The sequence below is a fragment of the Procambarus clarkii genome, chromosome 32, assembly GCF_040958095.1.
Source record: "Procambarus clarkii isolate CNS0578487 chromosome 32, FALCON_Pclarkii_2.0, whole genome shotgun sequence".
Classification (NCBI taxonomy): Eukaryota; Metazoa; Arthropoda; class Malacostraca; order Decapoda; family Cambaridae; genus Procambarus; species Procambarus clarkii.
Window position 1 is genome coordinate 10,798,287 of NC_091181.1, and position 18,404 is coordinate 10,816,690.

Genomic DNA, 18,404 nt, shown 5'->3' on the forward strand with positions numbered 1-18,404 from the left:
TGGGACTGTTGTGTTGGGGCTGCGATTTCTTGGTTTACTCCTCTTTCTCTGCGCTTCCTCCTTGTCTTTGCCGCTCTGGCTCTCTCCTTCTTTGTCTTGTCCCTCTGCAGGAATACGTTTTGTATTCCTCCACATATTGCAGATGAGTCTTCCTCTCTAGAATAACCTCCTTCGTGGCCTCGTTGGTAAACACTACCTTTACCAGTCAGTTTCTGTCCTTGTTTTACCAGTCCAACTTGAAAACCTTCTCAATGTTTTGTTCAGACTGCTGCACCTTGTTGCTTCCTGTGAGGTAGCTGCTTGCATGGCTACCTCCCTCACTGTACCTCACTACTCTGAGCTCTTTCCCAGTCTTTCCGCAAATGATTCAGGTACAGAGGCATTTCCTTCCAATACAACATTCCCACCTTCCCTTTGGATGATAATCTGATGCTCGGCCTCTTTATTTTTCTCTGAGAGGGATTTGATCTCCTCTCTTGCTGATGTCAGCCCACTTTGCAGGTTGCTAATTGTAATTCTCATTTCATGTATCTCCTTCCTGAATTCCTCCAAAACTTGGGCTAACATTTCCATTGTTTGGTCACTTTGACTATTCCCTGGGTCCCTGTTGCGTTCTCCTGCCATTTTGTCCCTTTCCCTGATATGTTTTGATAGGGTTAGGGAGGGGGTGCAGAGAGGTGGGGGCAGAGAGAGAGAGAGAGAGAGAGAGAGAGAGAGAGAGAGAGAGAGAGAGAGAGAGAGAGAGAGAGAGAGAGAGAGTGAAAGAAAGCAAGAGAGAGAGAGAGAGAGAGAGAGAGAGAGAGAGAGAGAGAGAGAGAGAGAGAGAGAGAGAGAGAGAGAGAGAGAGAGAGAGAGAGAGAGAGAGAGTGAAAGAAAGCAAGAGAGAGAGAGAGAGAGAGAGAGAGAGAGAGAGAGAGAGAGAGAGAGAGAGAGAGAGAGAGAGAGAGAGAGAGAGAGAGAGAGAGAGAGAGAGAGAGAGGGAGCAAGAGAGAGAGAGCAAGAAAGATAGAGAGGGCAAGAAAGAGAGGGCAAGAGAGAGAGCATGAAATATAGAGAAGGCAAGAGAGAGAGCAAGAAAGATAGGGAGAGGACGAGAGAGAGTGAGAAAGGGGAAGGGAAAGATGAGAGTGGGGAAGAGGGTGCGAGAGGGAGAGAGAGAGGCAAGATTGTCCCAAGAGTGTGTGAGTGTGTGTTTGTAGGGGGGGGGGATGCGTGGGAAACTTTGGGGTGGGAGGGGGCGGGTCTGGTCACTTCAGGTCATGTGGTCAGGTGTTGGAAGTGAGTGAGGGAGACGGAGGGGGTCCCACTGTGTGGGAGGGTTTTGCGGGTAGGGGGGGGGGGGGGAATATCTGATATGGTACAGAGGAAGTGAGAAAGGGGGGGTAATGTATATGTGTGTGTGTGTGTGTGTGTGCGTGTGTGTGTGTGTGTGTGTGTGTGTGTGTGTGTGTGTGTGTGTGTGTGTGTGTGTGTTTGAGTGTGTGTGTGTGTGTGTACTCACCTATTTGTGCTTGCAGGATCGAGCATTGACTCTTGGATCCCGCCTTTCCAGCAATCGGTGTTTACAGCAATGACTCCTGTCCCATTTCCCTATCATACCTAGTTTTAAAAGTATGAGTAGTATTTGCTTCCACAACCTGTTCCCCAAGTGCATTCCATTTTTCCACTACTCTCACGCTAAAAGAAAACTTCCTAACATCTCTGTGACTCATCTGAGTTTCCAGTTTCCACCCATGTCCCCACGTTCTATTATTATTATGTGTGAACATTTTATCTATTTCCACTGCAGACGCTCTTTATATCCCATCCCTCGTAACTCTGGGACAAGCCTCGTCGCAAACCTCTGGACCTTCTCCAGTTTCTTTATGTGTTTTTTCAGGTGGGGGCTCCATGATGGCGCGGCATATGCTAAGACGGGTCTCACGTAGGCAGTGTAAAGCGCCCTAAAAGCCTCCTCATTTAGGTTTCTGAATGAAGTTTTAATTTTCGCCAGTGTAGAGTACACTGCTGTCGTTATCCTATTTATATGTGCCTCAGGAGTTAGATTAGGTGTCACATCCACTCCCAGGTCTCTTTCTCGAATCGTTACAGGTAGACTGTTCCCCTTCATTGTGTACTGTCCCTTTGGTCTCCTATCACCTGATCCCATTTCCATAACTTTACATTTACTGGTGTTATACTCCAGTAGCCATTTCCCTGACCATCTCTGCAACCTGTTTAAGTCCTCTTGGAGGATCCTACAATCCTCGTCTGTCACAACTCTTCTCATTAATTTTGCGTCATCCGCAAACATTGACATGCATGATTCCACTCCTGGAAACATATCATTTACGTAAATTAGAAAGAGGATTGGTCCCAGTACCGATCCTTGAGGTACTCCACTTGTTACTGTTCGCCAGTCCGACTTCTCGCCCCTTACCATTACCCTCTGGCTCCTTCCTGTTAGGTAGTTCTTCACCCATACTAGGGCCTTTCCGCTTACTCCTGCCTGCCTCTCAAGTTTGTATAGCAGTCTCATGTGTGGTACTGTATCAAAGGCCTTTTGGCAGTCAAGAAATATGCAGTCTGCCCAGCCTTCTCTGTCCTGCCTTATCCTTGTTACTTTATCATAGAATTCTAAAAGGTTTGTTAGGCATGATTTTCCTGTCCAGAACCCATGTTGGTGCTTGTTTACAAACCCAATGCTCTCCAGGTGCTCAACAAGTCTTAGCCTAATTATTCTTTCAAGTATTTTGCAGGGGATGCTTGTCAGTGATACGGGTCTGTAATTAAGTGCCTCCTCCCTATCACCTTTCTTGAAAATCGGTACGACATTTGCCTCCTTCCAGCAACTGGGCAATTCTCCCGACATAAGTGACTCATTAAATATCATTGCCAGAGGGACGCTGAGAGCCTGTGCTGCCTCTTTAAGTATCCACGGTGATACTTTGTCTGGTCCAACAGCTTTATTTGCATCCAGTGTTGTCAACTGTTTCATTACCTCCTCTGCTGTCACCTCTATATCTGACAGTCTTTCATCTAGGGTAATTGCTTCTAACAATGGGAGCTGCTCAGGCTCGGTTGTGAACACTTCATGGAATTTTGCATTCAGTACCTCGCAGATTTCCTTGTCGCTTTCTGTATATGCCCCTTCTGTTTTCCTCAGTCTTGTCACTTGGTCATTTACCGACATCTTCCTACTTATATGGCTATGTAGTAGTTTAGGTTGCTTTTTCGCTTTGACTGCAATATCATTCTCATAATTTCTTTCCGACACTCGTCTTATGTTAATGTAATCATTCCTAGCTCTGTTACATCTAATCCTGTTGTCCTCTGTCCTTTGTCTTCTGTACTTCCTCCACTCCCTCCTGCTTCTCACCTTTGCTTCCTGACACTGTCTATTAAACCATGGGTTATTATATTCCCTCCTGCTTTTTTTCTTTATTGTTGGAATAAATCTCTCTTCAGCCTCCTTGCATTTCAATATGACTTGGTTCATCATACCTTGCACTGTTTTTCCTCTAAGTTCTTCCTCCCACTGCACTTCTCCCAGGTAGTCCCTTATCCTTCTGTAGTCCCCTTTTCTGTAATCAAGTCTCCTTTCCCGGACCTCTTGTACTTTGGTCACAATTTCAAGCTCCATCATGTAGTCAATGACTAGGACACAATGGTCACTGGCTCCTAGTGGTATTTCATGTTCCAACTGCTCGATGTCTTCTACATTCTGGGTGAAAATGAGATCTAATAGGCTGGGCGTATCCCCTCCTCTTTCCCTAGTATCTTCCTTCACATGCTGTGTTAGTAAATTCCTGTCAGTAACGTCTACCAGCTTCGCTCCCCAGGTCTCCTCCCCGCCATGGGGGATTCCTCGTTTCCCAATCTATCTCTCCATGATTTAGGTCCCCCATGACCAGCAGCTTCGCTCTCATTCTATGTGCTATAGTTGCTGCCCTCTGCAGTTCATCTATACATGTCTTGTTGCTGTTCTCGTACTCCTGCCTGGGCCTTCTACTGTTTGGTGGGGGATTGTAGAGTATCAAGATTACAATCTTCTTCCCATCCACTGTCAGAGTTCCATGTATGAAGCTCGTGCTTTCATTGGTACCCGGATTTTCCAGCTCATCAAACTTCCATTTCCGCTTTATTAGGAGTGCCACTCCTCCTCCCTGTCTCTGTGTCCTTTCTTTTCTTATCACCTGGTACCCCACTGGAAAGATTGCATCCGAGATCATGCCATTTATTTTACTTTCCACTATTGCCACTATGTCTGGGTCTGCCTCACTAACTCTTTCTTTTATCTCTTCTGCTTTATTGGCTACCCCATCAGCATTGGTGTACCAAACCTTGAGACTCTTCTTGGAAACTCGGGTGTCAGAGTTCCCCCTTTCACCGGGGGTCTGGGGGGAACTGGGTGGTCTCTTGGGGGCGAGTGGGGGCTGTGGGGGTGGATGGGGGGGTGCTAGGGGGTGCCTGGGAGTGCCTGGTAGGCGAATGGGGTCTGGGCATCTAGGGGGGTAGGAAGGGCATAATGGGTCTGAAAGTTAGGGGTCTGAAAAGCATAGGGGGTTGAGAAATAGAGTGAGACTGAGAGTCAGATAGAGGTTGAGAGGTTGGGGGGAGAGGGATATTGAGGGCAAAGGGCTGAGAGGAGAATGGAGCATGGGTGCTGGGAGTGGAAGAGAGGGTGTGTTAGTTAGGGGGGAATTAGGGGTAGGTGGGGGTTTTGGGGTAGAAGAGGGGAAGAGGGAGATGGGGGAAGGTGTTAGGGGGTCACAAGGTGCAGGGGTTAAATGTGGGCTGGAGGTGCATAGGAGAGGTGAGGGTTGGGTGGGGTTTGGGGGTGAGTGTAAGAGGGGTGCAGTGGAAGCTGAGATGGAGTAGATGGAATTGAAGTCAATGAGGTAGAAGGGGCAGGGGAGTAGGAAGGGGTAGTAGGGGAGGGGGGATGGGCAGGTGGGTTTGGGGAGGGCATGGCTTGACCCACTGGGGTCGTTGACAGGTGTGATGTAGCAGGGGCAGGGGAATCATTGGGCAGGTGCAAATGTGGAAGAGACAGGGGGGGGTTTAGGGGGATGAAGCAGGGGGTTTTGGGGGGGCTGAGGCGGGGGGGGAGGTATAGGAGGGCTGAGTTGGGGAGGATGCGACCTGGGAGGTGACCTGGGAGGTGGCCTGGGAGGTGACCTGGGATGTGACCTGGGAGGTGAGACTACCTGAGAGGCTAGTTCGGTGTCGTGCATGCCACCTATTCTTGTGGACTATTTGCTCATCTTTCTTCATAAACCTCTATAAACACATTGTAATGGGTTTCACTTCCTCTGAGTAAATGCTTGTTCCTCATTATGTACTCCACAGCCTCCTCATTGGAGAATTGCACCAGAACAGGTCTATTCTTGGTACAATTGTAAGGTCCAACCCGCCGGCTGATATCCACCTCGTGGTCTGCCATTCCTGCTCCAATACACCTCAATATCTCATGCAATTCATATTTTTCCATCTCTATTCTCTCTTGTCTTGTTGGTGCTCCAGATTCGAATAATCCATGTATTATAATAGACCGTCTCCTCAGTAATTCATTGTCATGCTGGTAGCCTGTCACCTTGGGATTCTCCATCCCAACCGCAGTCACTAACCCATCCCCCACTAATCCTCTGTCCTTAGCCATGCTGTTAATCCTTCCCAATTCGTTTGTGATCCGAGAACATTCCCTCTCCCAGTCCTCTCTTCCCTTCCTAATCTCTTCCTGAACATAGAGCATAAGTTCTTGTTTCTGCCTCTCTACCGCATCCTGTATTTGCTGAAATAACTCACTTTTAATCCCTTGGATTAGATCCTCCATCCAATCGCTCCTTCTCTCTAAAAATTTCCCTATTAATCTGTCTATTAATCTGTCCTCCTCCTCATCCCTGCTGGTGATTGACCTTGAACCCCTTCCTGATCTTGTCATTGCAGTAACAACCTAGCAAAAAAGGCGCTCCTCAATACCTTGCACAATCTGCAGCACAAACAGGCAAGAAAGTCCTCCACGCGGCTGGTCAAGATGTGAGGTCGCTGCGTCCTGCGTCACAGCTGGTGAGGTCACTAGTGGTGAGGTCACTCCGGCTCCACAATTTCGGCTCCACAATTTCACAATACCACGATGCACTCAACACTTATTTTCAGTGGTTCTGTTTCTACTGTTTTTCTTCACTTTCTTGTGGTTTGAGTGAGCTTACTAGTTATTCAATCACTTATACACACTCATATACGCATATACACTGATTATTCCCCCCCAATTCACTAGCTACGCAAGAGCTTCCCAGACCCTTCTGACCGCGGCGGTCTGACCTCAACCTGTGTGTGTGTGTGTGTGTGTGTGTGTGTGTGTGTGTGTGTGTGTGTGTGTGTGTGTGTGTGTGTGTGTGTGTGTGTGTATATGTGTGTGTGTACTCACCTAGTTGTACTCACCTAGTTGTGATTGCGGGGGTTGAGCTCTGGCTCTGTGGTCCCGCCTCTCAACCGTCAATCAACAGGTGTTCAGGTTCCTGAGCCTATTGGGCTATATCATATCTATACTTGAAACTGTGTATGGAGTCAGCCTCCACCACATCACTTCCTAATGCATTCCATCCGTTAACTACTCTGACATTGAAAAAGTTCCTTCTAACGTCTCTGTGGCTCATGTGGGTACTCAGTTTCCACCTGTGTCCCCTTGTTCGCGTCCCACCAGCGTTGAATAGTTTTTTTTTTTTTTTTTTTTTTTTTTTTGTGTGTGTGTGTGTGTACTCACCTATATGTGCTTGCAGGATCGAGCATTGACTCTTGGATCCCGCCTTTCTAGCTATCGGTTGTTTACTGCAATGACTCCTGTCCCATTTCCCTATCATACCTAGTTTTAAAAGTATGAATAGTATTTGCTTCCACAACCTGTTCCCCAAGTGCATTCCATTTTTCTACTACTCTCACGCTAAAAGAAAACTTCCTAACATCTCTGTGACTCATCTGAGTTTCCAGTTTCCACCCATGTCCCCTCGTTCTGTTATTATTACGTGTGAACATTTCATCTATTTCCACTTTGTCAATTCCCCTGAGTATTTTATATGTCCCTATCATATCTCCTCTCTCCCTTCTTTTCTCTAGTGTCGTAAGGTTCAGTTCCTTCAGCCGCTCTTCATATCCCATCCCTCGTAGCTCTGGGACAAGCCTCGTCGCAAACCTCTGAACCTTCTCCAGTTTCTTTATGTGTTTCTTCAGGTGGGGGCTCCATGATGGCGCGGCATACTCTAAGACGGGTCTCACGTAGGCAGTGTAAAGCGCCCTAAAAGCTTCCTCATTTAGGTTTCTGAATGAAGTTCTAATTTTCGCCAGTGTAGAGTACGCTGCTGTCGTTATCCTATTTATATGTGCCTCAGGAGTTAGATTAGGTGTCACATCCACTCCCAGGTCTCTTTCTCGAATCGTTACAGGTAGGCTGTTCCCCTTCATTGTGTACTGTCCCTTTGGTCTCCTGTCACCTGATCCCATTTCCATAACTTTACATTTACTGGTGTTAAATCCAGTAGCCATTTCCCTGACCATCTCTGCAGCCTGTTTAAGTCCTCTTGGAGGATCCTACAATCCTCGTCTGTCACAACTCTTCTCATTAATTTTGCGTCATCTGCAAACATTGACATGTACAATGTGTGTGTGTGTGTGTGTGTGTGAGTGTTTGAGTGTGTGTGTGTGTGTGTGTGTGAGTGTGTGTGTATGTATGTGTGAGTGTACTCACCTAGTTGTACTCACCGAGCTGTGCTTGCGGGGGTTGAGCTCTGGCTCTTGGGTCCCGCCTCTAAACCGTCAATCAACAATTCTACAGATTCCTGAGCCTATTGGGATCTATCATATCTACACTTGAAACTGTGTATGGAGTCAGCCTCCACCACATCACTTCCTAATGCATTTTATTTGTCAACCACTCTGACACTAAAAAAGTTCTCTCTAATATTTCTGTGGCTCATTTGGGCACTCAGTTTCCACCTGTGTCCCCTAGTGTGTGTGCCCCTTGTATTAAATAGCCTGTCTTTATCAACCCTGTCCATTCCCTTGAGAATCTTGAATGTGGTGATCATGTCCCCCCCTTAATCTTCTGTCTTCCAACGAAGTGAGGTTTAATTCCCGTAGTTTCTCCTCGTAGCTCATACCTCTCAGCTCGGGTACTAGTCTGGTGGCAAACCTTTGAACCTTTTCCAGTTTAGGCTTATGCTTGAATAGATATGGACTCCATGCTGGAGCCGCATACTCCAGAATTGGTCTGACATATGTGGTATATAATGTTCTGAAAGATTCCCTACACAAGTTTCTAAAGGCCGTTCTTATGTTAGCCAACCTGGCATATGCTGCTGATGTTATCCTCTTGATATGAGCTTCAGGGGACAGGTCTGGCAGAATTGCTGCCAGCCTTCTTATGCAAACAAGTATAGACCCAGAACTAAACCTCTTATCAAAATAATCAAAATTGCAGATATTTTACAGCTCATGATGTAAACAATGTATTAATAACACAAAATCAAAATATCTCTGTAATTAACTTGAATGTAAGATCACTTAGCAAACACTTCGATGATGTTAGTGCCTTGATTGATACTATTGACAACAAATTCTCTTTTATTATACTTACTGAAACGTGGTTAAAAGAGGATACTACTCAACTCTTTAACATGCCAAACTACTCAGCAATTCACAACTGTCGACCAGTTCACAGAGGTGGTGGTACTGTTCTTTCCTACCACCAAGAACTAACATGCTTAAAAGTAATTAGAACTTGAGACTACTGTGGGGAGTATATCTTCGCCAGATTCAGAGTCAAGGGTGCTGAGTCTGTCCTGACTGTGGGAGCACTCTATAGAATTTCTAACACTGATGTGTCCGAATTCAACTCTAATCTTTGAAGTCTAATACTAGATAACAGACTGAACAAAAACCATCTTATTATCGCAGGAAACTTTAATATTGACCTCTGCGAGCCTGAAAACCCTACTGCGGCCAGCTTCCTCAACTGTATGAATTCCTGCTTCCTCATACCCTTAATCACTAGACCTATTAGAATCAATGATAGTACTGCCACGGCTCTTGATCACATCTGGACCAACATAACCTCTCCGCTTACCTCAGGGATAATCATCGATAGCACTACAGACCATTACCCCACATTTCTCCTAACATTAACAAACCACCTCTAGAGACAAGGGAGATAAGCTTTAGGCTGAATAATGAAACTGCCATAGGCAATTTTATAGCTGCTGCTGCTAATGTCAACTGGGAGTCTGAATTAGGTAACATAGGGGACATCAACCTAGCAGTGCAATCTTTTCTTCAAAAAACTCTCAGCCTTTATAAGACCCACTGTCCTATGCTAACGAAACAAGTCACAACAAAAAGGCTAAACAATCCTTGGCTTACAAAGGGAATACTTAAATCTATTAATAAAAAAACATGACCTTGAGAAGAAGTATAGGTTAGGAATCGTCTCCAAAGAATTTTCAAAGAATTACTCATCATTGCTATCTAAAATAATTAGGAGAGCCAAAATTAAATACTAAGAATATAAATTTACCCACGCAAAGGGCAACATTAAGAAAACATGGAGCACAATTTCACAAACATTGGGATCAAAGAAGATTTTAAATAACAAACCAATCTCCTGTCAAATAATGATAGTCTGTTTTCAGCCTCTGACACTGCTTTTGAGTTCAATAGGTTCTTCTCTTCCATTGGGTCATCCCTTGCAAATGATATTCCATCTTCCAGTACTAATATTCAGGACTATCTTACAAGTAACTATCGACAGTCTCTGTACCTAATGCCTACTAATTCCACTGAAGTTACTGACATTATCCTTTCCCTTAAAACCAAGTCTAGCGCCCTTGAGGAGATACCAACTCTTATTTACAAAAAAAACTCCAGATGTTTAGCTCCTGCCATTGCATTGCTCTTCAACAAGTCACTTGAACTCCAAACCTTTCCAGATATTCTAAAAAAAGCGAGTAACCTCTGTCCACAAATGTGATGATCCCACTGATGTTAACAACTTTAAACCTATATGAATGTTGCCAAACTTGTCTAAAATATTTGAAAAACTTATCTACAAGCAGCTTTACTCTTATCTAGCCAAAAACAATATACTTAGCTCTTGTCAATATGGCTTCAGACCCCAAAAAAGCACTAACGATGCACTTATTTGTATGATTCACTTGATACATGCAGCTCTTGATAAAAATGAGTTCCTATTGGGTTATTTGTGGACCTGCGTAAGGCTTTTGACACTGTCAACCACCAAACCTTCTTCCTTAATTACATTATTATGGAGTCATAGGTCACTCCCCTGCAGTACCTTAAGTCTTACCTTACTGACAGGCTCCGATATGTTTCTGTGAATAATTCATTTTCTTCCACCGTTCCCCATCAACATTGGTGTTCCCCAGAGCAGCATACTTGGCCCTCTCCTCTTTCTCATCTACATTAATGACCTTCCAAATGCCTCCCAACATCTCAAACCAATTCTATTTGCTGACGACACAACCTTCATTTACTCCAGTCCTGAATCCCTTGCTCTAAATGTCACAGTGAATACTGAGCTAAATAAAGTCCATCACTGGCTAACTGCCAACCAACTCACTCTCAACATTGACAAAACTTTCTATATTTTGTTTGGTAATAAATCATCAAACCAAATGAATCTCAGGATTAACAATACCCAAATTTGTAACAAAGTAGATGGCAAATTCCTTAGCGTTCTCATTGACCACAAGCTGAATTTCCAGGGACACATTCTAAATATATAAAAAAAAGTTTCAAAAACTTTTGGCATTCTTTCCAAGATCAGATATTATGTATCTTGCCCTGCCCTGGTGACACTCTAGTACTCTCTCATCAATCCTTATCTCAACTTTGGTATTTGTGCTTAGGGTTCTACTACCCAGGGGGGAGCCGGTCGGCTGAGCGGACAGCACGCTGGACTTGTGATCCTGTGGTCCTGGGTTCGATCCCAGGCGCCGGCGAGAAACAATGGGCAGAGTTTCTTTCACCCTTTGCCCCTGTTACCTAGCAGTAAAATAGGTACCTGGGTGTTAGTCAGCTGTCACGGGCTGCTTCCTGGGGGTGGAGGCCTGGTCGAGGACCGGGCCACGGGGACACTGAAACCCCGAAATCATCTCAAGATAACCTCAAGATAACCTAACCCAAAATCATTTACGTCCTCTAATTACTGTACACAAATCTGCTATTAGGACAATATCTAATTCTGGCCCCAGACATCACTCGGTACCCTTACTCAAATCTCTAAATATGTTAGATATTAAGTCACTGCACATCTTCTCATGTGTATTTTATATATATAAAACGCTGAACTGTAATGTCAATCCTGACCTTAAAAGCTTCCTAGAAGGTTGTAACAGATCCCATGAGCACCTCACCAGAAGCAAATACCTATTTGATATTCCAAGAGTACGACTTAGTCAAACTAGAAATGCTTTACAAATCAAGGGACCTCAAATGTGGAATGACCTTCACTATTATTGTGAGGGATCTAGATTCCCTCAGCTAGTTTTCCTAGTTTCTAGATTAGGCTAGTCACTCTAGAAACTGAAGCTTTCAAAATAACATATACTTGTGGGGTGTTGAATGAAAGCTTATGTTATGGACTATCATTTGGGAGTAGTCAGAAGTCTGTGATTGCTCTGTAGAGAGAATTACAGAGATTTGCATGTTTCTGTGAAATAAGAGTGAAGTGGTAGGAGAGGGTACTTGACTAAAACCGTTAGAGGTGGGGGGGGGGTGGAGAGTGGAGTGAACGTTGCCCCCCCCCCAACATGGGAGACATCACGCCACTGTCTTTTAGGCCAGCCCCTCCTTGTGACGTCACGGGATGCTCGAGGGTGAGCCTGTGATTGGTTTAGGCATGTGTGCTCCAAGCCGAGTTTTGGCGCGAAGAGAGCATCCTGTCTAGTGGCAATGGACAATTGGTGTTGGGCAGTGTAAGTGAGTGTGATATTACAGGCCCCTGTTGGATTTTTGGATTCCGCCAGGCTGCGTCAGTGTGGGGACGCCGCCGGCCATTGTCACCCCAGTGTAGAGCAAGGCAGGCTCTGGTTTGATGGGGTTGTTAGTGATTCCCCATTCGCGTGTGTACTCCTGTGGGTGGCAGCCTGCCAGCCCGAGGCACCCATGTGTGCGGCCACCCGCGCCGCCCACCTTGGCCAGCTGCCCAGGGAGGGGGGGGGGCCACCCCAGCCCACCCGTGCGGCCAAACCCCACCCCACCCCGCGCACCAGCTCAGCCGGGTGGGGTGCTATGACGTCATGCGCTACCCGTGGCCACCCCCAGGCCACCCAGCCGCTCGGCCCGGCCCGGCTCGGCCCGCGCGCCGGCTACCACCACCCCCCCCCCTCTCAGCTCGGGAGGGGCGCTGTGGGCCACGCGGTGGCCACATGCCTTGGCCACTTTCCCGGGACAGCCTAGGGCCACATCTTGTCGACACATGAGGAGCAAGCTAAGTGTTGACCGCTAGTGTGGTAGTGACCTGGGAAATGAGGAAAAAATAAGGAAAGACGTGAGTACTATTATCATTGTGTACAGTGTGATGAATACCTGTGGAAATTCTCTGTAAGAGTTGTCTCAGAGCCTCGCCAGGCTAGAGAAGCAGCTGAGTGACAGCTGTCAGTAGGGTCCAGGTGATTGGTAGGGGGATACCTGGAGATAGATGTTATACACGGGACCACACTGTAGTATCATAATGTATATATAGTAGACTGACTAGAGTATGTAACCGGTCAGTGTAGAGATTTACCATATAAGTGATCCAGCCTGTCGATTCTATATAATCGTTCAGACTGGATTAATGCCATAGAGTATTGTAAAATTATAATCATTAGAGGTAGGCAGGCCAGGTTGCAGGGATGTCAGTGGGGGCCCTGAGGTCTGTGTAGTTAGTTACATTTACCTGATGATATAATTTTCATTGATTATGTGAATGCCATTTCTATGTGTTCATTTGCATGTTTATGTACTGTGTTGTGTGGTGAGTCAGTAGATGTGATGGCTGACTGATTGCCTAATGATGTCATTAGCATGTGGGGTATGCTGACTGATTGCCTAATAATGTCATTAGCATGTGGGGTATGCTGACGGCATCATTATGTTGCAGGTTGGTGCAGTGTTGTTATCAGTTTATACGATATTATTGCCCCAGGAACTGTGTTGAGGGTTTAAGGGACCTCTAGGATTATTCAGGGGAATTCACAGTGCTTAATGAGAGCAGGCAATTGATGGGTTAATTGCCTTGCTGAGGTAAGTGTGTGTTCACAGTAGTCCTTTGCAATGGGTGCAAGAAAAAAGAGGGGGGGGGGGCAGTAATATTGGTATACTCTTGTGTGTTGCACAACAGTGTGTCATTATTGTGTGGGCACAGTAATTAGCGAGTTGCAGTAGCCGCAACCATATGTGGGCAATGCTTTTATGATGTTGCATGCCATGTGACCTATGTAACGCTGGGGTCACTTTGTTTCTTTAAGTTGTGTTGAGGACTTAAGGATTCAGTGAGTTAATTAAGTAAGGGGTAATTAACTGGATAAGGGGTGCACACTTATTGTGGAGTGAGTGAGGGCTGTTATGAGAGAAAACAGTGTTGAGCTTGAGTGAGATACGTCTCGGGAGCAATTAATTGTCCATGTGACAACTAATTGACCACTCTAGCTAATTATGTAATTAGCCTTCTCATCATGAATTCACGTAGTGGGAGAGGATCTGTCAGAGGCTGTCAGTATTTGTGTTAACGTAATTTGCTCGAGACTAATTACCTTTCTGGGGTATAGCAATTAGTGGCTCAGGTTAATTAGTGGAGTAATTAGCATTGGAGAGCTCTGATGACTCGGTAAAGCGAGGTCATGGAGCTAGCATAAATCGTTGTATTAATCATATCCTGTCTGAGGACAGTGGATTAGTGGCACATCTTGTTAATTAGGGGTAATTAACTCCTTTCCCATGAATTCACAGTGTTTGATGAGACCTGCTTAGGCAGTGCGGAGTGAGACGTATTTATGGATGATTAATTATCGGTCCTGGTGACAGTTAATTAATTGCTCAGAATTAATTAGGGAATTAATTAGGGTAATTAACAGTAATTTTTTGACACAGACTGCGGAGAAGCTACCAAGTTAGGGTAGGCTTAGTTAACGTAACTCAATGGGGATGTAATTAGTGGTCCGTTTGACCTTAATTGAGAATTACTCACTGAATACTTGCTAGGAGTCAAGTGTGATGTAATATAAGTTTGAGTTATTGTTAACAAGAGTGAGACAAGTGTTAATGATTACCGTAGAGTATCATCATGTTGTTGTCTAGTGGGAGACAATTGTTTGTAATTACCGTAGTACTTTGTTGCTGACTGCTGCGATCAGTCAATTAACGTAATTAATCACTTAAGGCAATTTCTTTTGGTTGTCGTCTGGTGACGAGAGTAGAGTCATCTAGGGATTTGTGGAGCTGTGTCCCAGAATCCCGCCTTGCCTGTCTTTGTTACTGTTTACAACAGTGCAACTTCTTGTAGGGAGTTGCAAAGAGTGTTCACACGGGGTTGTGATAGGGGAGGTCACTGTTGGACTACCCGCCTAGTTACGTGGGCCTCTCCTGGGGGGCGGGAGGACCCCTAAGCTTGTGATTATAGTAGCTGTCAGGGAAACTGAGACACTATTGATTGCATGCTTGTGTCTTCAGTGGATTCCTTCATTTGTTCAGTTAGTTCATGTTGTCAGCCCGAAGTGTCAGCAAGATGGAGCCTGCTGTCACTTCTCGATGGGCTGTTGAATAGCTGTGTTGCAAATGCCACTTGATGGACAATAACGTAACCATTCGCTGTGGTGTAACTTAGTCTGTGATATTTTTCTTTGATTTGCAATATTGCGTCATCAGTGGGCACACCTGTGTTCAGGTTAGTTCAGTATGCAGCCTCACAGCAAGGGTTGCTATTTAGCTGTTTGTTATCGTGCCACTGGATGGACATTAACGTAACGTAAACTCGGTAATGTAGTAGTTAGTCTCTTGTTATTAATAAATTGTTATGTTATAAAAAAACTGTCTTTGATGTCAACCCTTCAACCATATTATTCCACCATATTTCTGCATATTATTAAATGTTGATGTGATCTTGATAAGGCGGCTGTTCTTGGGAATTCGAATTCCAATTCATAGCGCCACATCATATATAAATATTTGATTGTGAGAACCCGTCGGTTACCCTTTATTAGTTTTAACGTCCTGTTTAACTAGGAGGAGCCAGCGGCCTATTGTGGACAGGTTTTCACCCCTGGTGGTGGAGGCCTGGCGGTTTGCTCCCGCTTTTCCTTTTTCTATTGGACTCATGCTTAACTGCCTTGAGCAGCCTTTAAACTTGTAGTCCACCTCCTAAGGAAGATAGGCGTAGAAAAAAAATCTCACAATTATGTTAAAGACTGTACCTCTCCCAACCAGTTTAAGGTAAAAACTAAGTACTACCTAATTAAATCAATGTAACCTACCTCACCCCTAAATGTCTACCCATGTCTACGATTTTAAACAATGCTCTTTGTTGACCAAATTGTATTTTTGTTTTTTTTCCTGCCATGTTCCCCCCCCCACCCTTTTTTAATTTTTTTCTTATTTATTTCTCAACACAATTTATACTTTAATCTCAACTAGTATTAAGTTTTAGTCTTAGTGTTTTTCCTGCCCGAAACGCTTTGCGTAATAGTGGCTTTAGGCATTGTATGTACTAGCTATATCTATAAATCCATCAACTTTTGTATCTCACCTTGTATGTATGTACTTTACCTGAATAAATATTTGTATTTGTAATTGTACTTGTGGGGGTTGAGTTCTGGCCCTTTGGTTCCGCCTCTCAACCGTCAATCAACAGGTGTACAGGTCCCTGAGCCTATTGGGCTCTATCATATCTACACTTGAAACTGCGTATGGAGTCAGCCTCCACCACATCACTTCCTAATGCATTCCATTTGTTAACCACTCTGACACTAAATATGTTCTTTCTAATATCTCTGTGGCTCATTTGGGCACTCAGTTCCCACCTGTGTCCCCTAGAGCATGTGCCCCTTGTGTTAAATAACCTGCCTTTATCTACCCTATCAATTCCCTTGAGAATCTTGAATGTGGTGATCATGTCCCCCCTAACTCTTCGGTCTTCCAGCGAAGTGAGGTTTAATTCCCGTAGCCTCTCCTCGTAGCTCATACCTCTCAGCTCGGGTACTAGTCTAGTGGCAAACCTTTGAACCTTTTCCTATTTGGTCTTATCCTTGACTAGAAATGGACTCCATGCTGGGGCTGCATACTCCAGGATTGGCCTGACGTATGTGGTATACACTGTTCTGAATGATTCTTTTCACAAGTTTCTGAATGTCGTTCTTATATTGGCCAGCCTGGCATATGCCGCTGATGTTATCCTCTTGATATGGGCTGCAGGAGACAGGTCTCGCGTTATGTCAACCCCCAAGTCTTTTTCTCTCTCTGACTCTTGAAGAATTTAATCTCCCAGATGATACCTTGTATCTTGCCTCCTGCTCTCTACGCCTATCTTCATTACATTACATTTGCTTGGATTAAACTCTTAACAACCATTTGTTCAACCATTCCTTCAGCTTGTCTAGGTCTTCTTGAAGCCTCAAGCAGTCCTCCTCTGTCTTAATCCTTCTCATAATTTTGGCATCGTCAGCAAACATTGAGAGAAATGAATCTATACCCTCCGGGAGATCATTTACATATATCAGAAACAAGATAGGACCGAGTACAGAGCCCTGTGGGACTCCACTGGTGACTTCACGCCAATCGGAGGTCTCACCCCTCACCGTAACTCTCTGCTTCCTATTGCTTAGGTACTCCCTTATCCACTGGAACACCTTACCAGCTACACCTGCCTGTCTCTCTAGCTTATGTACCAGCCTCTTATGCGGTACTGTGTCAAAAGCTTTCCGACAATCCAAGAAAATGCAGTCCGCCCAGCCTTCTCTTTCTTGCTTAATCTTTGTCACCAGGTCGTAGAATTCTATTAAGCCAGTCAGGCAAGATTTACCCTCCCTGAATCCTTGTTGGCGATTTGTCACGAAGTAACTTCTCTCCAGATGTGTTACTAGATTTTTTCTCACGAGCTTCTCCATCACCTTGCATGGTATATAAGTCAAGGACACTGGCCTGTAGTGTGTGTGCGTGTCTGTGTGTGTGTGTGTGTGTGTGTGTGTGTGTGTGTGTGTGTGTGTGTGTGTGTGTGTGTTGTGTGTGTGTGTGTGTGTGTGTGTGTGTGTGTGTGTGTGTGTGTGTGTGTGTGTTTTCACGAGCAAAAAACGGGAGTCAGTAACGGGAGTACTTCGTCATACTAGTTGTGTACTCAAGGAGAGGTTAAATTATACCTCAAGAAGCAGTAGAACAGTGACTGTGAGTGTTGTAACTTGCGCAGGGGCTCTGATGATCTGATCTCTGTGATTGATCAGTCCTGCGTATTGCAACCCCTAACACCTGGATTTATCACCTGATAACTGGAGGGTGGACTCATATACCATTACTGTGGGTTACTGTATTTGGGTCCCCTCGCTATCCTACAGTCAACCCGGCAGCTGAAGATGTCATTCATGATCAGCTGTACATGAAGCGTGTAAGGTGTGACTAACTGTAAGTACATCCCCGGTTATTGTATTGTGCACACTCATTTTGGTGGCATAATAAACCACTCTATCTCGGATTTATCAGAGTGTGCTCGTAACGAGACCGCTGAGTCAATAGTCCAAAGGGATTGTGTTAATCTGTCTGGTGACAGCTCATAACCTTCCTTAAGCTGTCACGAGTGAGATGGACAGGTGACCGTGTTGTGTGTGTGTGTGTGTGTGTGTGTGTGTGTGTGTGTGTGTGTGTGTGTGTGTGTGTGTGTGTGTGTGTGTGTGTGTGTGTGTGTGTGTGTGTGTATGTGTGTGTGTGTGTGTGTGTGTGTGTGTGTGTGTGTGTGTGTGTGTATGTGTGTGTGTGTGTGTGTGTGTGTGTGTGTGTGTGTGTGTGTGTGTGTGTGTGTGTGTGTGTGTGTGTGTGTGTGTGTGTGTGTGTGTGTGTATGTGTGTGTGTGTGTGTGTGTGTGTGTTGTGTGTGTGAACAAGTGAATTATCACACATTGAGAATTAGGTTGTTAACGTCTAAGTGCAGCTATTGAATTGATTGATCATTATTGTCCATGTGACATGGTGTTTGTCTCATTCCAGACAACCAGTAGGAGTAAGTCATTCATTGTTGCTTGTTGCTCCTCAGATTATTACTCGTTTGGGTGTTGTGTTGTGGAACTGAGCGATACTCCTTGTTAGAGGTGACTGGTGACACGAGATAATTAGTCCTTCAGATTAATATTTAAAGCCATCTAACGTATTTAGTGAAGACAGTGATGTAATTAG